We start from the raw sequence: 24,745 nt of genomic DNA, 5'->3' as shown, positions 1-24,745 counted from the left end.
TGGCCCTCAGGTCCAGTCCCGGTCCCTCAGGTCCTTCAGATCAAGTTTATTGAAGGAAATATCAAACACTTATACAGCAAATAATAAGCTTATGAATATTCTGTAAGCCAAGCAATCTATTGGTTAAACTATACCATGAACTCCTCCTCATTCCTTAGGGGTTACATCTCTCTTTTCTCATGTCTTTTTCACTGTTTGTTATCCTACTGCAGCTAGGCCTCAAGGACACGCTATCTATGCAGGTGCCGGACTTGGAATTAGCCACAGCTTTGTAATTTTCCATTCTCTAGCAGCTAAATTCCCAACACCTTTCTTGTAGGAACTTGCAGAAGAAAACGAAGCAGTCTGAAAAACAAGACTCCAGCCCTTTGCTTTCGCTTGCTTATAAAAAGGAACTGTTCTCCAAACTTCTGAAAAGAATGAGTCTCAGGATTCTTGTGAGGTTTGACAATGAAACAGTAGACAGAAACTTGTCATAGGCAGAACTTTTGTATGACACAGGAAGTGGATGGATACACTGAGTACTAAATCCTGTTTTCCAGTAGATTTGGAACAAATTTGAATCTATAGTGAATTGTTTACTTATTTAAAAGCTGTCATGCAAAACTATTAAATTTTCACTTGAAATGGACTTTGGGAGTGAATGTAATACAGGCTTAAACTGTACAAATACCAAAATGTTTTCCCTGTTTCTATTATTTCAGGAGTCCTTAGCTCATCTCTGTAACATTACAGCTGTGCTCCAATGTGGCTGGTACCTCTCAGAGTCACCTCCAGAGGACCATCACACGTACACTCTCCATGTAACTTTTTCATATTACTCCACAGTTCTCCAGGAACAAGCTTGATATTGCCCCTCTCCCCTATCATATTTAACTTAAAGCTCTGCCAATAAATCTCACTGATTCCTTTCTCATTGAGATGACATCTGATGTCTGATGCCAGCTTGCTTAACCCTGCACAGGCCATATCATTGTCAAGAAAGCAAAATTTTGATGATGACGCCAGCTGTGAAGACAGTTATTATTAATAGACTCAGCTCATCTGTTTCTTTTGATACTGCTGTTTTCAACTGGAATTATAGAGCAGAAAATAACTCATACCCAAGATTCCTGTGGCAAATGTCCAAAGGCCCTGAAAATCTTTTGATTGCCCTCAGACAATGTGCTGCCGCTTCCTTGCGCCCTACACTGAAGATCAGTACCAGCCTACAGGCCACACCAGGCTTGGAAGTGTCAGGCCTTTGACACAGGGAGGCCGCAGACCTTCCTCTGGGAAGGGCCCGCTCCATTTAGAAGGAAATCTCCTACAGCTATGCCCCATCTCTTCTCCTGCTTCCGGTAAGCAGCTGTAATATAGTGGATTGATTGTGGTGGTGCCTCTGGTGCGACTGGACTTTCATCCACTTTGTCCCTAGGCTGCTCTTCCAGTTTCAAAGCCTCAGGCCTATTGTGCAGAAGCACCTGGGAGATGGAGAGCATTTTGCTTGCCTCCCAGAATATGGACTAAGCTACATTTGCTTCTTGCTTTACAACTGGTATCTCCTTTCTGGGGGATGGACAGAGGGCCACCTTGATCTTGAACTATTTCTGGCATCTGCATCTCTCTGGCAGAGGCCAGTGCAAGGTTCTGCACAGAATATCCACTATACCATGGTTCACACCAGTTCACTTACTCTTAAGTAACAAAAAATTGGTGATGCATCTCCCACAGTGACACTTTGGATAGATAGAATGAGTACTTTGACTGTCACATTGAATAGATTTTTTTCTTGTCAGAACATGGTATGGTGCTCAAGAGTACTCCCGACATGCAACTGCCTTTAGCCATGTCCAACTTAGCTTAACTCTGAGCTAAAACAATGACTGGCATGAAAGAATATTTGTCTCTGTATTGTTCAAAATGATAGTAAGTCCTCTCTGACTTTAATTTTCTATGGCAGAAGATGGGGGAATTTTTTAATAGAATGTTAATATATAAAAGTGGAATAAAATTATCTCTTGTTGCTATTGCAATATTATAACCTAGAAAAGATCTAGCTTTGCAGTGAAAATTCTTGTACACCACTTAATCAGTTATTGTCCAAAGGTAAACAATAACTAGCTATTGTTAGATAGACAGAAGCCTGGAAAACAGGTTGTGCTGTGCCAAGAGAGAATGAATCATGTGCTTCAAAACAGAAAATCATAAAGGCCAGGATTTGGACTTGGTAAGGTTTGTGCATCTCTCCCAAGACAGAATATTCTATGGTTCTACGAATAATGAGAATTTACAATGACAGATGGTCATTCAAAGATCTGAGAATACATCCTTCTACATTTAACAGTAAAATTAAATATTTGCAAAACAGTGAAATCAAAGAGGTTGCCGAGGTTCTTGCATGGAGAACTTTAGAGGAAATTTAAAAAAAAGTGGCATAGGGTGAAAGGGGATTTCAATACAATCAGAACTTAATGGAAGCTTAGTCCTTAAAGACCCCAACTGTGCCCCATTATTAGCCTTGCTTTTTTTGATTTAACTAATAAACCACTACCATTCCTCAGCCAAATAAATCTTCAGGATCCCCTCCTTCATATTCACCATCATGAAAGATTTTATCAGATATTTTTAATGACTTATTCTGCCACATTTGGCTCTCAGACTCCAATATACTAGAAAATGGCAGAGTCTAGACTGTTTTTCATCAGCTTTTACTGCTGAATATTCCTCAGACCTGCTCTCATTTATATCAATGGTTCAGAATGTAGATACAAATTGTGGAAGACTTACAATGTAAAACTATATTTTATAGGTGATGTTCATTTACTGTTCTAATCTGCTTTAGACTTCACCTCTGCTCCAGATCTGGGATTGTGTTTAAAGAATTACTAGTATTTTGAGTTTTCCTACAAACTGAAGCCAAATGCTCCCAGTATGTCACAGGTTTTAACCTGGCATATATCCTTTTTTTTTCCCCCCAAACTGTCGCATCTCAGTGCAGCCAATGATTTTTCGAGAATGTTAAATGACAGACAAAACCTTGCCCATAAATCTGGTCATTATATTTTGACATAAATTTATTTAGACACATTTAGAATGGGAACATATTGAGATATTTTTCCCCCTCCAATATTATAATAGAGATAAACTTTATTCTGATATCTAAACTGTCAAGCAGTCAAATAGTTAAAACAGAAATATTTTAGTTAGCTTTGGCTCCACCAGTTAGGATCACATGAACTTCAGAGAAGCTGCTCTGCAGTGAATGATACTTAGCACTGTAGTTGTTGACTTGTTGTTGTTGGCTTTGCCATGCATGAGAGTTCAGTTTGAAACTTGGAATTCTATAATACTTTCCTCAGCTTCCTATATCACAACACCTTTAGTCCACCAGTACTACCCAGTTTTCAATATGGCACTATGCAGGATATTTTCAGTTTATTAAATTTTGTTAAATGTGTTGCATATATTTTATTGTTCATGTTCTGAAGTGAAGTAAAAATTATACTTCTTTAGCAGGATTAACAGAAGTTGCACAATTTTTCTTTATGTTGTCATATTTAGGCCTATAAGAGAGGTTACATAAAATTATATAATGTCCATGCTTTTCTTATTTTATTAAACATATTAAGCCAAACAAGTAAAATATCCTTATTATGGAGTAGAGAGCTAGCTGAGTACTTTATAAGACCTTGCTTAATAAATGGCAGAACTAGATGAGTATTTGGTAAAGCATGCATCAGATGTTCTTGTTAATTAAATTTTCTGCATCTGTGTCTTTGACCTATTCTTTCATCTTGATTGTACAGCTGTTTGAGAAAAAGGAAAGAAAAGTTATGAAACATGATAAACCTCTCTAATTTTCAGCAACTTTAAAAAAACCTCTTCATTTTTAGTGCGCTTCTTCTTTTGGATGTTTCAAAGATGAACAAACACAGGCTTCACACAGCAATACTTTTTTTGGCTAAAAACCTCTGTCCTTGCTGACACTTCTCTGTACTTTCTCTGCTTTCTGAAATTTGTGAACAACTTAGTTTGGTGCAGTGCGGTACAGGTTGAAAACAGGTTTTAAGCTGCATTTGTCATAAATAAAAGTTATAGCTTACTTAAGTTTAGAAATATTTTAAAAGGTCTAAAAGGAGGAGACAGTTGGTGGGTATGTTGTGCTAGAAAGCTTATTCTTGACTTTGATTTCAAAACAAATGTTCCTGTGCACTCATTTGTTTGATGGATGAAACTTTATTATTTTCATTAAAAATATTTATTTGCTGACATGAAGCTGATGTCAAGAGATTAACTCTTACTGTTCTAGACCAATAAACATTTCAATTATGTCTGTAAGAAGTTACATTTTAACAACAATTGTTAAAGCAAGGCCCATAACAAAACAGCATATGAAGCAGAACATCTGAATAACCATGGTCTGTGATTTTTGTACAGATTTGCCTAAGAAAGGCTTTCATAACACAATATAACTTTGCACTTTGAGAAGTCTTCTCGAATATCATCTAAGTTTTGCACTGTAGTTCCTTGATTTCCTTTGTCACAAGTTGAGTGGATTTTTAAATAGACCAGGAGTTGTTGAAGTTCTGTACAGCATTTTTGGCACCTCCAGACAAAATGCAGTGGACAGGCACTTTGCATGTCTGCTATGGCTCCCTTCTCTTAGCATCAGCAAAATGCTAAAATACATTGCATTAAAGGAGGTGCTTCCACACCCTACTCCTCCTCACACACAGTGTTTCAGAGAGGTTAGGAACATCTCAGCTGGGAGCTGCTATTCAAGTTAGCTTCAATCCTTTTGAGGCTGCAGTTCAGGTATCAGATGTTGTGTAAGGTACAGAAGAACTTGCTGCTTCTCAGAATGTTTCTCAGAGACAACAGACAACAGACAAGAACCTGTCAGATGGTTTAACGAACAAGAAATGCCATAAATAGCTGGACCAGATCTAAATTATAAATATCTACCCTCACTGACCTCTTGAAGTTGCTGAAGAAGAGCGCTATCTTATAATGAGATTTGTTCTAACTTCTTTTTTCATAGCTCTTAGTTTAGCAATTTTCCACCCACAAAATATTTGCATAGTACCAAATACTTTCTCATAAAAAATACCCCAAACACATAAATATAGATATATTTATATTATGATACTGCATAAACCCTAAAGACCATTAACAGTTTTGTGAGACCTTCCTGAAAATCTTAATGCATGTATTGGGTAAAAAACTTTTCTTTACAGATATTTAAATGTAAATAGTTTTGTATCAAACTTCTATGGCAAAAGTTTTTAAAAGTGACACTTAGGAATTGCAGGACTATGGTAATTACTTTTCTCCAGTTCTTATATAGACACTGAAGATACAAATCCTGTTAGGAAAAATGTTGCTGCTTGATAACAGAGTACTCAGTTCTCCTTGTGAACTGAGATTGGAGAATCTTTGAAAATTGAAACTAATTATCAAAGTACCATCACCTTTAAAAGAGTCTTCAATAAATAATGAAAGAGTTTCCCTTAGGATGTAGAGCTCCTTTCACAATTCTTTGTTTCAGTTAACTTTTCAAAGAGAAGGGAGAAGGGCAGAGGAGAAGAATATGTTGTTTAAAAGATCTTCTCACCGCTATGTAATAGTGAAAAGGAAAACTTTGTACAGACATTATAAGGTTACATATTCCAGCAACTGTGAGGAATCTATTGTCCATTATATTTGGTTGATCCTTTTTTCTGCTTATGAGGCAGGAGGATTCCTTGAAAAATTAAAGTATGGCTTTGTTTTCAGCTGTTCAAAAAAAAGGAGAAACCTTTACAATCCATGGCAGTAATGGATCTAATGTAAGATCAGAGCTAAATATTTACTCTATGTGGAGGTGGTCAAGTCTTGCTTTTGTCACCTGAGAAAAATGTCAATATATTTGGCTAAATATATTTTTCCTGTTCGTTCAAAACCATGGGATCCCCATTAAGAGAAGAAGCAACTGAATATCTCAATAAATTACATAAAACTATAAAACTATGCATACCACATTCATAAATAATAACTTGCTTGACTTATTGTAGAAAATTTTATGTAGATTAAAATGATAAAGGTGATTTTGGTAATAAGCTTGGGATAATATATAAGTTGAGACACTGTCCTTCAGCCTAATTTGGTTTCCAGCTGTGGCTCAAGTTTTGACATGAAGAGATTTACTTTGAGTAATTGTTATAAAGACTCAGATAAAGATGCAATGTAGTGCAACTGGGCAGCATTTTATCTTTGAACCACTTGGAATGAAACATCATTTACAATGATCTGAGGTATTTTTTCTGTCACTTTTTTTTTCCAAAATACTTTGAACAAAAATGTATTTATTAACTGAATTAGAATCCCTTTTGTTAAACAATGACAAAACATGGTTTTGAAAATAACAGAATGGAAAGTAGGATGCCTGCTCCACTTTCTGTGTCTGCTGCAACCATTGTGTTAAGTTCAAACAGAGTGGAATAGGGTCATATATTTTTGTATATATTTATGGATGTAGCCAAAAATTTATTAATGGTATAAATGAAATCATAACAGTCTAATTCAAGAGTCATGAGGATTTTTTCTGCACTGTGTGGTTTAAATTAGGGTTATAAATATCTAATTCTTCACAGATCCAGCCTTTGTTGCTTCCATCTGTGTAAAAATGTGGTTGTAGCATCCAAAGACAGACAAAAGTAAAACAAATCAGCCATAGACACCAGGCTCACTATCAAGTTTTCTGTCACAACTAAACCAAACAGAAACAAAGCTGAAGGCAGACCAGAAAACTTACTGGCTGAATAAGACCAAGAATTGCTCTTTCTCACGCCTTCCAAATTTGCTGCAAATGTTATGGCCTGTTGCTGGCAATGGCAGCACTATATTACAGGGATGTAAATTAAAATTTCCAGTAGAGCATATGTGGGCTTGCCGACTGTAGACTATGATGTGATTCAGTGAAACTGGAATTCTGACTCAGTTACAGTAAGTACTAAATTTACCTTTGCTCTGGCATTGGCTAACTTATCCTGTATGCAGGTCAGAATGTGAAGTACTGACACACCTCCAAATTAAAGACTAAATTTGCAAAATTTTCAGCCATTGAATTAGGGACTTGTATTAGCAATGCCTGGATTTAAGTGCCATTAGGAATTGCAGCTGCTTTCCAAAGACAAAAAGGTAGCAAAATGCATATATTTGGTGCCTGGTCAAAAAAATATTCCTCATTTTATATCTTTATAGAGCCATAGCCATTTAGATACAAGCCAATGGAGGTGTCAGAAGTCTGAGAAATGACTGACAATTACTAGGAAGACAACCATATAATTTCCTCTTTATAATTTCATGGCCCAAATATTTAACCAGAACCATCTACAACCTAATAGATTTTTACACAGGTAAATACAATACAGTTTTCTCAGTAGTAATATGCAACTTCCTATACAGAGTCCCAAATTAGGCATTCAAGATTGGAGGGAAAAGAAGCCTAAGGATTAGGGAATATGCCATAGGGAGAAAGAGAACTTAGAATCCCTGCAGAAGACTTATTTAAAAGCTGTGATGTTTTTCCTCATACTGCATTGCCCGATAACAGACTCTTGAGTGACAGTCGAACTTATATTTGTTGGCTGCGTATCTTGCGGGAAATGTTATTGGGAAATGAAGGATCTATGTGACTGTGCACAACACAAAGCAAAGAAAGATATTTCACCTTGTGTAAAGAAAATGATCATAAAAAAAAAAAAAAAAACCAAAACAAAAACCTTCCAGCGGAAGTCCATTTATTCTTTCATTGGATGCCAAGAATTTAATCAGACTGCAAAACACCTAAACTAGTCCTCCGTACCAGATTGTATAGCAGTGACACTGGCAGTGAGATCTCCTCCACTTTCACTGTAGGGAGAAAGTCGAATTATTTTACTTGACAACTAGGGAGAGCCAAATGGATTATCAGCAAAACAGTACTTCCCATACATTAACTACACTATTTTTCTTGCATTACAATAGCTGATTAAGAACAATAGTTTGGAGATAGTAACATTTTGGCAATGAGAGACATCTGAGTAGACCTGCCCAAAGAAAGGTGGAACTCATATACATGAGATGTACAGGAGAATTTGGCATATAGGCATGTATTTGCCTATTGTCTCATTTTATACTATGGGCCTTTATTGGGAGGCCATCGGGCCAAATTTTTATCTAATTTTTTCTGATATTCAAGAGGAACCGCTGTCAATCAGTCTCTCCTGTGTAAACCTCCTTTCTCTAATGAAATGGGCAGTAATTTGCATGGAAGATTATGACAGAACTACAATCTTAATCACAACATCTAACCTCACAAGAAGAGTGTTCAAGGTGCAATTCATAGGAACACAGCTTTATCAATAATTCTCATTGTATTCTGATGCCAATTATTATTAATTAAGTAGTCAAAGAAGCTTGCAACAGGTACTTTTAGTGATCTTTGGTTAATATTGTGAATAGTGAAATTACTTTTAAAGTACATCTGTAACTAAAGAGCAATTAAAAATATGAACACAGGGGTGAATAGAAAGAAGGATCAAATAAAATTTTGACTTGTCTTTACTTTTTTTTTTTTTGCTTAAATATCAATCTTTTTAATGAAGAGAATAAAAAATGACAGTACAATTGCAGTGCTGCACCGTTTTCCTTGCTGGTATCCTTAGAACATTTATGTTCAATTTGTGAGATGGATTTAGATAGAAACCTGTAGCACCTTTGCTGGCATGCAGTACACAGATTCATAAAAATATCTAACAGCTGTTTATACTAGCTATTCACTTGCACAGTCAAATATTTATGTTTTAAACAGAAGCAATTCAAATTCCTCTTCATGAGTTAAGCTCTTGGGAGCAGCATATATTTAGAAGACACTAAAATATTTCATTAGAACAGTGCAAGAGTTCATACTGGTGATACAAATAAAGCAGGAGCGTAAGAGGAAGGTAATCTTTTTAATAGGTCCAGAACAGTACATTACCAACTGCGCTGAAAAACAGCATGGAAACTAGCATGACAATGCAGCTGTTCTGCCAAATTGTCCTCAGTGTGATGCAAGTATGCATGACTAGTGTTTTCCAGTCTATGTTATTACTTGACAAAATGACAATTTATGACCAATTGTCATAAGTTACCAATTTATGACAATTGGTCATGCTGAATTCTGTAGATGTATCAAGGGGATCATCATATCTCTCTACAAAGGAAGTTGTGTCCCTGTTCAAATATAGACTGTTACTTATTTCACATATTTGAGGCAATTATAGACTTCAATTGCTTCATCAATATGTTAGCAAGGGTGTCATGACACACTCATGCTCCCTTGACAAATGAACTCCCTTTGGTAATCTAAGCACTGAAGAAAAATTAATCCTAAAGTTTCTGATTTTTATGGTGAAATTCTGCAAAATTTGATGGATAAGCATCACAGACTAATTATAGTGCAGAATTGGACTATATCTCCTTTTTGGTATTTGATGAGGACTGGATCTCATGGGAAAATTTTGTGTTCCTGAAATCTCCTGGATACAGAGACCACAAGCAGTCCAAGAACTTGAGGAGGGTGTTGGGGAGAGCTGCTGTCAGAGACTGAAGTATTATAGATTATGAATTTAACATTTTCATGAAAGACTTTTGCCTATTATAGCAGAACTGTGTTACAGAAGCTGCAGAGATGACTGTGACATCCTGAATAAGGTTCTGAGAGGCCTTGCACTCTTCACTGATGAAGATAAGATAAGTAACTCAGGATGGGGACATTGACAAAGCACAATCTGAGCACCTTCAGGGAGGATATGGCAGCCCCAAGCCCCCACGGACCCTGGCCCCAAAGGGCGGGGGCAGGAGAGGATCTGGGTGCCTGTTGGATCCCTCTGTGAGAGGCAGTGCCCGCCCACCCTCGGCTGGGCGCGGGAGATGCCTGAGGGGCCCCTTCACCCCGGGAAAAGCTTGTCCCCGGCACAGGGGGCGTCACGGCCACCAAAGGCCCCCACAGAGGGGTCCCAGAGCCGGCGCCAGAGCGCTGCAGGCGATGCCACAGACCCTCGGTGCTGCAAGGGGCGGTGTCAAAGCGGCCCCTGCCCGGGGGCACCGGGGCGCTGCCACCTGCCCACAGCGGGGATGAACCCACGGAACTCTGAACTCTGGGGTGCGTGGCGGCGGCAACGGGGGACCCTCACACCGAGAAGATCAGGCAGAGGGGAGCAATGGGACGTCTTTGGGACCCTCAGATGGGTGACACGCTTCCACCTAACCCCTGTCCCCCCATCCTTGCAAACACCTTTTCTTTTTCTTTTTCTTTTTCTTTTTCTTTTTCTTTTTCTTTTTCTTTTTCTTTTTCTTTTTCTTTTTCTTTTTTTCTTTTTCTTTTTTTCTTTTTCTTTTTTTCTTTTCTTTTTCTTTTTCTTTTTCTTTTTCTTTTTCTTTTTCTTTTTCTCTCTCTCTCTTTCTTTCTTTCTTTCTCTTTGCATCTTTTATTATCAAATAAAATGCATACATTTTTTGGTACTAACATCTAACCTTGTTTGGTTTTAATCTCATTTATGGGTATATTTTGAAACTTCTAAATTATTTTTGGTTTATACACAGTGATTTAGCTTTCTTTGCTTTTATGGGTTTAAATTGGATCGTAACAGCTGCTTAACACTAAATAACATGACATGGCTGGATGACATGGTTTTGGATCTGCTACTAAGGAATGGAAAAAACCTCCTTAGCTAGTGGCACAATGGCACCAAAGTGGCCGTGAAACATGAGTTCAAAATCCTGAGTAAGGAAAGAGATTAGCAGAGTACAGACCCTGGACTTGAGGAACGCAGACATTTCTTGGTGTAAAAGAGCTCAAGGCCGCTGTCAGATCGAGGAGGACAGCCTCTTGCAAGTACAACGGCCCGTCTTATACTCACAAAAGTGAGTGGCATATCAGGAGATAGTTTTGACTAAATACAGAACTTCTGCCACAACTGCAGTGGAAAAAAAGAAAGCATGAGGGTTGCTGAAGCAGGGACAGACTAAATAGAATTTAGAACCATTTTCTGGGCATGCATAACGGTGTTAAGCTCAACTAGAGCCAGACCTGGTAACAGACATCAGGAGCAATACGAGGGGCTTCTGTTATTTACATAACAGCAAAAGGATAGGAAAAGTGTGTGTTCGTTGTTAAATATGTAGGATATGGAGTGACAGTAAATGCAGATAAGAGGGAGAAAACCACAATTTTGGTTCTTTGAGTCTTTCTGAGTGTCTCATAAACCATTGTGTGTAGAGGGTGATTAGGAAGGAAATAAATTACTCCAAGTAGGAAGATTTGAATAATGGATGTCTAGAGAAATTTCTGTTTCCAGGTCCTTGAGACCAGACAAGATGCATACAAATTTCTGGAACAGTTTGTCAAAAATCTTTATGAGGAACCGGTGAGACTAGAAAAAGTCTCCACTCACTGCACAGAAAGCCAAATGGTGCATAATATATGAGAATGCAAAGGTGAACAATTAGAGAACTCACATTACTCTGATTCCTGCAAAAATCAAGGTACAAATGCACTTTGAAGTAATTTCTGGCCATATGAAGAACGAAATTTTTGTGAATGGCAATCTGACCTACCTGATTTACTTTCATGATAAAATTCCTAGATCCATGGGGGTGAGTAGATCAACAGATGTTTCCTGCCTTGACTTTGGAAAGACTGACTTCACACATCATCCTTATAGTCACTTTTGGAAGGCTGAAAAAAACTGTCCAGATCATCAGGCTCAAGGATACTGGTTAATTGTTTATATTCTGCTTGAAGAATGGCCACAACTAAAGGTTCTCAGCATCTGTTATGGGCTTTTTATGTTAATACATTTATTAATAGTCTGGAGGAAGAGATAGAGCAGGTCTCCTGAAGTTAGAAGATGATATCATGTTTGTGTGAATCAATTGACCTGAGCAAGAGGAAGTCTCCACCTACAGCATCTGGCTGTGTTCATAGGAAAGCACTGACAAGAACCTCATGCAACTGTTATAGAGCAGATCAATATCAGTTCCATTGGCATGGTGAACTACAATGGTCATTCTAATGCACATTATGGCCTATGATACCAAGGCTGAGCTATCAAGATTTTCAGATGGAAGATCATTGCCTCAACAGATCACAGCTTCTCTGATGCACCACAACAAAAAGTAATTACCATCCTTGAAAGGTTATGACTGAATGAAATAACTCAATTGTTCAGAAAAATGACGCAATGACCAAAATATTTACACTGTGAACAGTGCAGATGAACTTTTGCTAAATTGTTTTTTTAGGAGGATATTTTTTAAATACTGAAGGAAAAGGTATTAAGCACTAAGCATTTTCATTAGAAACAATATAAAATATTATTAGTCTATATTTGGATTGAAATTGTTCACCCTGCTTCAGACAATGAAAATAAAATTTCTCCTTTAAGTATTTTTTCCCCTGGCCACATCCAGTCTATTGTCAAAGCCCTCAGAAAGCCTCTACTTCACTACACTACATAGACATCTCCTAGGAGATTTACTCCAGATATTTCCCTTGGTATATGGAACCTGATAGGACCCCTTTGAAACTGAAAAACACAGATCCTGAGTTAACCCCAGGAATCAGACATTGTCAAGGCCTTCCATTCCTTTCATGTCAATATTCTGAATAGTTCACCAAAACACAAATGAGAAAAAGTTGCAGTTTCACTCTACCATGCCAATTTTATTTATGGGCCACAAGTGTAAAACTCTGCACTTCTGTGGACATTGCATCTCATGTTTTGCAGTCTCTGATGGCGCTGAGAAAGAAAACCTGCACAAACACTCTGCCACCTGAATTGTACATAATATAAAGGAGGCTTCGATTTTCATTGTTTTTAGCCTTTCAGCAGTTATTATTCACTGAAGACTAAATAATATGAACTATCAAAGCACTGCTGTAATGAAGATGGAGTAGTAAAGGACTGAATCTGATTCTGCTCCAGATTACACCAGGAGGATTTGTTTGACCTCATCAGTACAAAAAAATAGAGTTTAGGTGAGAGTATCCAAAAATCTGATTATATAGCATTTTAAGCAATCAAATCATTTCACAACAGTCCCAGCCTTTTAATTTTCCTGTGTGTGCCCAAAACTGCACAAAGTCATAACACTGCGCAGCTGACAGCTTCTACAGCATTCCGTTTTCATTGTTCCATTCTGCTCAATTTAAAGTTATATCAAAAAAGATGAGCCACCTTAATTTTTGTGAAAATTTTTTATCGTATTATTTTTTTCAATAATCTTCATAAAAGTTTTTATAATGCATTTATGGACTCAGAATTTTGCTTGTATCTCTCTGTACTCTTGCAAACTACTTCATGATCAGGCCAAGGCAGCAAAGGTACCCTTTTCTCTGAATGCTTGTAAGATTTTAACCAGACTCTAAGGGCACTCACAGCCCATGCTAGTCATAATAGCTTTTTCCCTGTTCTTCAGTCCTGGAGCAGAGTTTGGGCCTAAAGTTCACATGCCCTCTGCCAGTCCTGTGCCAGGCAGGCAGATAAAAGTTGCCTTTCCATTTCTTTCCACCGTATGGACTTGTATACAATGATGATAACCATTAAGTTTCTGTGAGGCAAGGCTGTTATGATTGCATGCTTTGAAGTAAGAGGAATTTCTCTGCCTAACAACGAAGGCCTTGCATCATTGGCTGCTTTGCCCCAGTGAGTGGAAGGTCTAGCCAGGAGCGTTGGCAACTACTGCGTGATGCCAGTGCTCCTGGCTTCAGGAGGCCAGTGCTTTGTTGCCTCTGTTACTGCTCTGCTTTGATATCTCAGGCACATAATTATGCAACATTTTCTACATTAATTTAATTTAATGCATGCCTAATTTTAATTTTTAAGTGTTTAAAAGGGAGTTAGTTAGTGTCTGATTTTCAAAGAGATCAAGAATCCATCTCTTGCAAGATAAAGGCCAATTAACTCAGCCAGAAAAACAAACCATTGGCAGAGTAGTTCCTAATGTTTAGGCAGTTTTCTTTTCTTGAGTTGGTCTAATTTAACATGTGGTTTGCTACCAGCAGTAGATGGTGAATGCTATAAGTTTAAAGGAATTATTTAAAGTGGTAATTTTCAGAATTAAAGTATGCTCAAGATCTGCACATCAAGAATAAAGGAAGAAAGAACAACACAGGCAATTTTTTCTGAGCTATTTACATGGGCTAAGTGTGGACAATTGCAGGAAGATTGCCACCAAACAATTATGTAGCAAGCAGATAATGACACTCAGTGCGGAGATGTGTGATGTCACATACAAGTAAAACACAGCTCCACCTTTCCTGGGTGGTGAAGGGTAAGCAACTGACATTTATACACAGGATTGGAGTCTCAGAGAGATTACATACAGCTTTCTGAAAACTTTAATGGCAGTCATAGAAGATAGAATACTAAGTATTTCAGCAAAATAATCCAACTGTATACTGTACCTACATCTCTAAGATAGGGTAAGTTCTGGTATCTATTTCCAAACCGCACAGAGAAAGTGAAAAGGTGAAGAGTAGTTATTTATATGGAACAGATTTCAGAAGTAGAATGATGTAATTTGTTATTTCAGTTTTGGTTATGTGCGCAGGAAGAAGGCTATTTTAAATGTCTTTAAAACCATGAATACAGTGAAGAATAAACAGAGACAAATTATCTACTTCATCCTATAATACGAGAAATACTGGATATAAACTGTAATCATCATGCTGAAGATTTAATCCACAAAAGATAGTATTACTTCTTATTCTAAGTATACAAGCTGTAAAATGTTCACTCTGAGATTTTATGCTTGCTAGAATTTTACATTTGTTCTCAAAGCCACTGAAAAAATTCAAGGAAGAAAAATATCTCAGGAGCTATTAAACACAACCATACACTTCTGACTCAAGATCCTAATCATGGAGACTGAACTGAGTCTGAGATTGAGGGATTGTTTCCTGCTATTCTTATATAATCATTAGACAATATATGAATTTAGTATAACTTGGTATTGTCCTTTTTATTTTTAGGTGGAAGGACTCGGTGCAATAGTAGGAACAAAGGAATCAAGGCAGCATTTAGGCAAAGGAGAGAGGGAATGAGATTAGCAGCAACATCCTGAATCTAATTATGGATATTCTTGTCCTATTCTGGTTCAGATAAAGAGACTCATGTGCACCCTAAATTATGTGCTTCAGAGCCATTTGCAGGACCAAGGAGTGGTGATTTTTGCCTCTAAATCCAGCACTGTTTCAGTTTTTGTCCTTCTTGAATCTCTTGTCTCCAGAGTATTACAGGACCAGTAAGACTGTGGAGGTCATGATATGAAGGAAGTGTGTAGGTATAGATATTCACAAAAAACTTTCTGAAAACTTTCAGGGACTATAACAGCTTAGTTACAGCTGAAAATAATGAAAAATGTTGCATAGATGGGCTACAAAGTTTTCCAAGGTGAGCTGACAGCCCAGCAGGCAATTTTCTCCATTATGTCTACTGTGAAAAGTGTGCTTTGTGTACTACAGCTTCTTTTCCAGTGTGTTGTGTAGATCAGTTATTATTTCAGTGCCAGTTACGATTCCATTTCCCATAAAAATTATGAAATAATACCCTGATAGTAATAACCAAATTAAAATAAGGCTGTCAGCCTTGTCTTGACCACTCCTGTGTCAGCTACTAATTAGTGTCAAAAACTGTATTCCTAAGTTTATCCCTTAACTCTAAAGTTATTACATTTGATATCACTTTAAGTGTACATTATTACTTGTATATTTCAAAATATAGTTTTTCCTTGTCTCTTTTTTTTTTTTTTTAAGAAATAAACTAAATAAGCTATGGTCATTCCCATTTCTCTGTGCATGTTTTTCTGACCGTCAATCTCTGTCAATCCTTCTCTTTAGAAATTAAAGTGGACTGAAAGCAGTGCTTTCTTTAATGCCTTTTAATCGAATTTATGCTTTCACCTTTATATAATGAAGATATAAAATAAATCTAAAATGAAATAAATATGTCTCACATACTTCTAGTCGCAAAAGCACCTGCATCAGAAGACACCAGGTTTGCTGCTTTTTAGTGTGACCAAAGAAGATACCAAGTACATTTAACTTTGGGGACAGTGAAAAAATGATGATGCTTCATTTTCAATGAACCAATGTCAAAAGACAGGCAAGAAAGAAAATGAACAATGATATTTTATAATTAGGAAATGTTGATGTAAATATTCTATGGGCTCTTCTTTGTGTCCAGAAATTTTCTTGAAACTCACGAGTACGATTCTGAATGAGCACAAATTTTCCAAGCATAATAGGAACAGTATCAGAGCAATATAAATCATTTAAGAGGATAATGTTACATAGAATATAACATTATATTTTTACAATAAGACCATTCAAAGATCTAAATTCAATGCCATAAACACAAACTTATACTCAAGAATTCCTTTACTCAAGTGAATGCAGTGACATGTTACAAGCAAGGTTTAATAATTCATTTTGTTTAGGAGCTGACTTCAGTCTTCCAAAAAGTGAAAAAGTAATTGATTTTACTAATTTTCCTTGCAACAGTTTGGTATTGGTAGAGGCCACAAGAGGGGTGGGGGTTTCTGTGAGAAGGTTCTAGAAGCTTCCACCGTATGCAGCGGAGGCAATGACAGCAGGCTCCAAACCACACTTGGCCAAGGCCAAGCCCATCAGCAACAGTGGCAGGAACTCTGCTATAATGTTTTAAGGAAGGGGAGAAAAAGTTATAGCACAGAAACAACTGCATCCAGGGAAGAGAGGGGTGAGAAGCAGTGAGAGGAACAGCTCTGCAGACACCAAGGTGAGCGGAGAGGAGGAGGAGGTGGTGTCCCAGACACTGTGGGTTTTAAGGCTTCCCTGCGTTCTGTGGGGTAGAGCAAGGTGAGTCTGCTGCGCCCCTGCAGCCCATGGAGGTCCCTGGGGGAGCAGAGATACACGGAAAACCCCATGCTGGAGCAGGCTCCTGGCAGGAGCCGTGGCCCTGTGGACAGAGGAGCCCACGCTGGAGCAGGTTTGCTGCAGGACTTGTGACCCCATTGCGGATCCAGGGTAAAGTGATCTGTTCCTGAGGGATTACACCCCATAGAAGGCATCCACTCTGGAGCAGTTTGTGAAGAACTGGAGCCCAGCAGAGTGTGTCACACTGGAAAATGTTGTAGAGGATTGTCTTCCATGGGAGGGACCCCATTCTGGGACAGGGAAACAGTGTGAGAAGGCATCTCTGTGAGGAGCAAGGAGCAGCAGAGATAACATGTGATGAACTGACTGCAGACCCCATCCCCGATCTCCCTGTGCTGCTGGGGTGCAGCTAGAGAAAACAAAGAGTGAAGTTAAGCCTAAAAAGAGAGACGGTGCAGGGAAGGTGTTTTAAGGTTTGTTTTTACTTCTCATTATCCTACTTGGTTTATTGTTAGTAAATAAATTGATTTTCCCAAGTTGAGACTGTGTTGCCTGTGATGGTAATTGCTGAGTGATCTCTCCCTGTCCTTATTTCAACCTGTGAGAGTTTTGGTCTATTTTCCTTTCCTTGTCCAGGTGATGAGGGGGAGATAGAGTAAAATTGGTGGGCATCTGTCATTTCACCAGGTCAGACCATCACACCGAAGATGTAGAGTGTGATTAGAGCATCAGCGCTCCAAATAAATTGGAGTTTCTTTCTGCATGATTTACCAAATCCAAACATCACTTTTGTGGCACCTTAGAATCAATTCTGCGCAAGGTAGAAAAGCAGATACTCTCATAGAAATAATGCTTATGCTGTGCAAGAAGAAATGAGATTAAATTGCCATCTTTTCCTCTAAGGGACCATTAGTAATGAATAGGAATTCTCTTTCATTTATCTGACCCTTGTTATTTCTCTACCCCATCTCCAGACTAATCTTTACAATTGGAAATTCTGGTAGCTCAGATGAGACAAGACATGACTTCACTGCTTGCTAAGACCACTGCTTTTTTAATTAAGAGTCTTCATTTTTGTTTTTTTTTAATTTTGATGTTGATTTTTTTTTTTACTTAGATAAACCTATCCAGGTAATTGACAGTCATGAATTAATTATTTTTGTTAAATATTCCTGTCTGGATGAGATCTGTCCTTATATTCATTACTCAGAAGAGGGATGGTGGTGGATAATAGTGTCAGAAATTTAACCTGCATTATTTGGGAGATTTCTCTGAAAATCTCCCAAAATTTTCTACTTAGCTATCCTTTACATGCTTTTTCAAGCAGAAACCTTAGAGCAACCTCTTTCCACTCCACTGCTAGCCATTTCAAGTACTTCAAAAACATTTTCTCTCTTGTTCAGGACCAGAAAATTAGCAGCAGATTTAGAGATTTGATTCTGATTTATTTGCCCTCACACTAAAACCTTCAAACAGTTATCTAATTTTTTCTCCCTGCATTTTGTTTAGAGCAAAGCAAACAAATATTTTTAAGTGATATTTTATTCATGTGTGTGTTAGTTTTAGAAGAGAGAACCCTATGTTAACATAAGTAAAACAAATATCGTACTTCTGATCTATGATTTAATTTTAATATCTCTTTCAGCAGCAGCAGGATTTGATTAGTACTCATGAATTCATATTATTTTGCTTTCCAGGAGCACTCACAGAACAAAGTAAGATATGCAAAAGACCAACAGATGTAAATGGCAATATAGTTTCTGTAGCGAAGTTATCTGAAATTATCGCATAACACAAACTCAATGTATTCTAATATTCTGGAAGGCAAAGTTATTCTTAAACACTTAGAAGTAAAGATTTTGCATAACAAAGGTCTTTCACAAAGATAACGGAATCACACAATCAGAGGGTCAATTAAAATTTCATTTTTCTTGCTAATGAGCCAATATATTGGCTGGCATGCATGAGCCTGCAAATCTTGATCAAGTCATGCTATTGTTATAATTTAAAGTAGTCATATTATATCTTTTATAAAGGAGAAATTGCTGTTTTATGCATGGCTGTATATGCAAAGACATCCCCAGTATTTTCATAACTTTAAATGAAAAAGTCTGTTCAAGAATGTCTTGAAAACTGCAAGGAAATTTCAACCACATTTCCAAGTAATCCTTTTACCTACCCTTCCACTTCCCACACATTCATTCTTGTCATATCTTTGCAAAAAGTAGGTACTTGAAACAGAGTGAAAAGGAAGAATTATATTGGTAATATGGATTTTGAGAAAAATTATCTTTTCAACTTTTTCTAATGAAAAATATAAGTGGCCAGTTTCAAAGCCACCTTCTCAGCTGCTGATAAGATTAATGTACTGATTAACACCTTTTCCAAGTTGGGTTGGAGGTGAAAGCAATTCCATTTGGCAAAATCTCATTGCATTTGCTGACATCTTCATTAACCTCACTGATAAGAAAACCATTTCACGATAAAAATTTCTCAGGGCTAGAGATTTTATCTTCACAGCTTCACCTGACAAAGTTAATTTTCTATGTGAAACATGTAGGTTCAATTGCCTTGATAATTTTTCAGTGCCCTATACCTTTCTTCCTTTGGTTAAAAGGTTAACATAAAAGAAACCAATTGCTTTGGACTGACTACAGAAGACTGATTTTCAAAAGGACATTTCACCTTTTAACAAAAAGAAAGAACAGGGATGTAGATAAAAGTGAATGAAAGGGTCATCAGACACAGAAAGTTAATTGAAAGTACATACTGGAAGAAATATTGCCATGTGATCATGGCCTTACTTCTTCCAATATGTACCTTCAATTAGCTATGCCAAGCTCTTGTGTTCTATTCTATAATTTTACTGTTGGGTACCCTGATTTCTCTATATCATACCACTGCTTTGTTAAGATTATAAATTCTTTATCTCCTGCATGATAAGCTGCAGTTTTGGAGTCAGCAACAGACACCCTCTAGTTATTTTAAAAGGCATCTCCTTCTCTGAATAATTGCTGAATTTTTAAGAAACAGCTTGTGATACGAGAAGCCAATTGTGATTTTAGGTGAATGGGGAAACTTGTTTCAGCCAGGTTATATTCTTGTGAAAACCTTTTGCCATGTAGATTCTTAGTCAGAATCTGTATTCATACAGGAAATTTATGGCAGTTTCCAAAATAACCTCAGGGAAATTCAATATATATCTGCTTACCAAGATGTTTACTTTTGTGATAGCAGGACTGTTCCTCATCTCTTTTTCCTTGTGCAATTGGAGTTATCGTGTTAAATCAATGGCGTGACATAGTCTTTCTCTAAAAGCAAGCATTTATGTGTTTACTTGTACTCCCTTCCCCTAAAAAAAAAACAAAAAAAATTTGATATGCTAATCTTAATAAAATATGAAATTTACTCAGTGTAATGTGTCTTCCAAAACAACCTTAAATACTGTGTCAGATGTAGAAGGGCATTTTCTTGCCTTTCTGCCATTTCTGCTGTGTGTGTTCTCATAGAGCATTGCAGTTAGACTCCTTAGCCCTGTGCTTAAGCTTCTCAGGTCAAAGCAGCTGAAAGCAGATTTTCTATTTACTCCAGAAATATGTGTTTATTTTCTAATTCTCTAAAGTTACAATGAAGCATTGTTATTTCTGCTATAAATCTATGGAAGTGGCTGATCTTACAGTAGATCTGATATGATATTGGAATGTCTGAAATTTGGGATCTAGGGCCTCTGAATGCATTAATACCAATAGTAAATACTCTTCCCAGGGATCCAGAAAGTCATCTGTAGTGCAACATGTGGTACCTTATGCTTACATATTGTATATGCTTGTATGCTGGTAAGTTATCCTTTCAAACTCCTATTTCACAAGCATGTATGGCACAAGATGAACTATCCCAAGAGCAATAATTTTGCTGTACAAGGAAGATCAGCTATGTACTTCCCATTACACAACAGCTGGACTCTGCTTCCAATGTGACTCAATCCACAAATTAGCCACCATGCGCTATCTTGCAGTCCCCAAAGGAGATTTCCTCTACTTCTGAGAACTTGGTCTTGACCGTTTTTAATCTTAGGAGTTAATATCCAGCCTTTCCCTTTTGCAACACCCTTGCAATATCATTCAAAATAATATTGCAGTTTTCAAAAGCAGAATTGTTAATTTGGCCACGGACATTGCTACTTAAAAGGAGCATCACTTCAGTTCTTCTAAATAGAAACAATCTGTCTTATCTAAATAAATGCTATTGACTTTATGGCTACTGCCAACTGCAGCTCTCCTTACATCCTAAATAATCTCAGGCACACTGACCTAAGCTAGTATAAGTCTGGCAAAGCAATAGTTCAGGATACCAGCCACAAAAACACACAAAAGATTAGGTTCAACTTGGCAAATGCTAATTGCTCAGAGACAGAGGAAACAGATTGAACAACAGCTGAAATGGGTAATACTTGGGGTGTTTTAGAATTTTGGGCCTTAGGAAAAACAGGAGAGCTGATTGGGCAGTAGGACTCACTTGGCTCAACATTGTACACACTTAGGAAGATGAGATAATACTGCCCCATCACCACACAAAGAATTTTATATATCTATTAACTCTGACAGCAGCATGTGTGAGCTCTTGCAGAGTCTCTAGTACATCAAGCTTCTAGTAATAAATTATTGTTTTATAGGTATTCTTTTTTATTTCTCATCAGCCTGGCAGAAATTACACACTCTGTTGAAGATTGCAATGCAAGACGTTTTCAATTACCATCTGTATGGCAGATTATCTTTGTCAAGTGGGCAGTTTGCTTTATCTCTCTCTTTCAGTGACCACATTCACACCTCCCTTGGGAGGGGACATCTGCTGATAACAGCTATTGAATGTCACTGCATGACTGATCAGAACTATAACATCCCATTGTGAGATGCTCTGCCCAGAGGGAGGAGCCGAGCATTGCTACCCAGATATAATCCAGAGGTTTTTGAAACATCAGTACATCTTTCTCCAAAGGATTCCCCAGAGGAACAGCAGCTGTCTCTTCTTCCACTGGATCTTCAGAGGAAGAATACATCCTTCCCTACAGAACCCCCTGGCTCCAACAGAACCATCCCTGATACTTCAGGAGGACTGCAGCCACATTTCCAATGGGACTGCCACCAACACCCTGACCCACAGGGTGTCAGGCTGGGTTCTGACTCTGTCAGTGTTGTTCTCGTGTACTGCATTGTTTATTTTATCCTTTATTTTTTTTCTTTTCCCTGTTAAAGAACTGTTATTTCCTGCTCCCATATTTATGCCTGAGAGCCCCTTAATTTAAAATTTATAGCAATTCGGAGGGGTGGGGAGGGTTTACGTTCTCCATTTCGGGGCAGGCTCCTGCTTTCCTTAGCAGACTCCTGTCTTTCCAAACCAAGACATACTCTTTGCAATTAGACAAAGTCTTTGCAGTTGCACTCTGCAGTGCCTGCATCTGCTTAGTTCCCATTAAGCCAAAAGAAACCTAAAAAAAAAAGTCAGATCTATCCATCACCTTAATTCTCTCTTGTCCTTTTAACCAATGTCTTGAAAGTTTAAACACTTTTCCTAATTCATTTCAAAGGGTGTTTCACTAGGGATGAAGGCAGAATGAAGGCTGTCTCTTGCCTGGAGAGAGAAGCCTCTCGCCTTCACTCAGGGGCAGCATGATGTGTTCAACTTCTCCACTGGTTTTAAGGGATCATGGATGTCATTACCTCACAGTTTGATTGGGCAATATTTTAACAGTAGGAAGGCATTGTGTCTGTTACAAAGTAAAGGTCCTAATGCAAAGGCAGAAGACACTGTGTTGGCTTTGCCTGAGGTGAGCTAGCTCTCTTCACAGCCTTGGTATGGGGCTGTGTTCTGGAATTGTGCTGGACACAGGGTTGATAATACAGAGCTGTCCCTTTGTTATTGCTGAGCAGGGCTCACACAGAGCCAAGGCCTTTGCTGCTGTTTGCTCTTGCATGTGAGGAAGTTTGGGGCGCGTAGGAGGGTGGGAGGAGACACAGTCAGGATAGCTGATCCCAACTGACCAAAGGGATATTCCAGATAATGTGATATCCTGCTGAATATATACAATGGGCAGAAGAAAGAAGAAGGAGGAATATTTGGAATTATGACGTTTGTCTTCCCAGGTCACCATTACACATGATGGGGAATGCTGAATTAATTCCTTTCTTTGTTCTTGTTTGCTTGTGCGCATGGCTTTTGGTGTCCCTATTAAATTGTCTTTGTCTCAACCTATGAGTTTTCTGGCTGTTACTTTTTTGATTCTCTCCTTAATCCCACAGGTGGGGGAGTGAGTGAGCAGCTAGTGGGGCTTGGCAGCTGGTGGGAGTTAAATCATGACACACACACACACAAACACACAAAGGAAAGCCTTGAGAGAAGATCCACACAGGAGAAATTGTGATAAGACATGGTGATGAGCAAAAAGGAAAGAGGAAGAAAGGAAAAGGAAAAAGGAAGGGGAAGAGAATTGCTCTATATTATCTATTATATTTATTTTCTTTATATGATACTTCGTATTTATCATATTTTTATTTTATATATTTATATACCACCAATACAGAACACCAGTATCTTCTCCATAACTACTGCTGAAAGATAGGATTTGAGAGAAGCTCCCCACAGAGGAGCAGGAATTCAAAATCTATGCTTGCCCCTGAGCAGGGTTTTGAAATTAAAATAGGTTAATATCCATTCTTGTAATATCAGTATCATCTCAGAAGTTTGTCTAAAAGACAGATTTTGTGGGATTTGTGAGCCAGATACAAAAAAAAATGCGGTATAGAAGGTAAAATGTAAAGGGAATAATTCTAAAGGATAACAGAATATGAAAGTCTGGTAATGGCTTGGCTATAATAAAAGTGGCAAGTTATCCATAAAAACAAATACTGAAACTTGAAATTAAGTGCTCGACTAAGTAGTGAAAGACTCAGGAAAATGTGGGATTAAGCAGCAAGACTTTCAACTGTTTCTCAAATATATACTGAAGAGACAGTGTAGCATGTAAAAGGCAGGGAAGAAGAAAAAAATCAGGGTTTTAAAAGAGCATAGACAGATTTACAGAAAAGAATGTTTCACATTACTACTAGCTGAATTTGGTCAAGCTTTCATAATATTCTTAAAAGTACATTTTGTTGTTTGGATTTTTTTTTTGGTTTGCAAGGATTTTTGGGGTTTTGTAGGTTGTTGCTTGTGGTTCCTTTCAGAAGGTACAACCCACAGAATTCCCTGCTTGTTATTAAATAAGAAACTATGTTCATATCTGTTTTAAATAATTCAGCTTTCTTCTAGGCAGTTTCACTTTCTGGGAAAGTGACTTTTTGTTGTGGAACTGGATTTGGATGGTGATGTCTGGTGCGTTTCCCCGAGAAGGAGAGCTGAAAAACAAGGCTCTGCATAACTCAGACCATCCAGAATTTTCTTACCTGAAACAGTCCCTTTGAAATAGTATGGAAATGTGTATCAAATGTATCAAACTGATACAGGAAGGGAGGGCCTGTGGGACTCAGTATATTGTTTTAATATAATGTAATGTAATGACAACCGTGCAGAAAAAAATACATTTCCAGCTGCTCCACCAGTATTGAACTAGAGTTTTAATCAAAGATTTATGCTGCGTGAGAGATAATTATTTTCCAGCTTTACTGGAGTAATGAGTCCCGCTCTGAAGTCCCCAGCAGAATAAAGCTGTTTTCCTGTTTTCCAGACACTAAGTGGATCAGAGCTGGAGCACTTATTCTATGCAACCTGGTTGAGAGAGCTGGGGCCATTCAGCCTGGAAAAGAAAAGACTCTGGGGAGAATTTACACCAACTTCCAGTACCTA

This window comes from Zonotrichia albicollis, chromosome Z (assembly GCF_047830755.1).
Source record: "Zonotrichia albicollis isolate bZonAlb1 chromosome Z, bZonAlb1.hap1, whole genome shotgun sequence".
NCBI classification, from domain to species: Eukaryota; Metazoa; Chordata; class Aves; order Passeriformes; family Passerellidae; genus Zonotrichia; species Zonotrichia albicollis.
The sequence above is the reverse complement of the archived record's forward strand: the minus strand, read 5'-3'. Positions refer to the sequence as shown.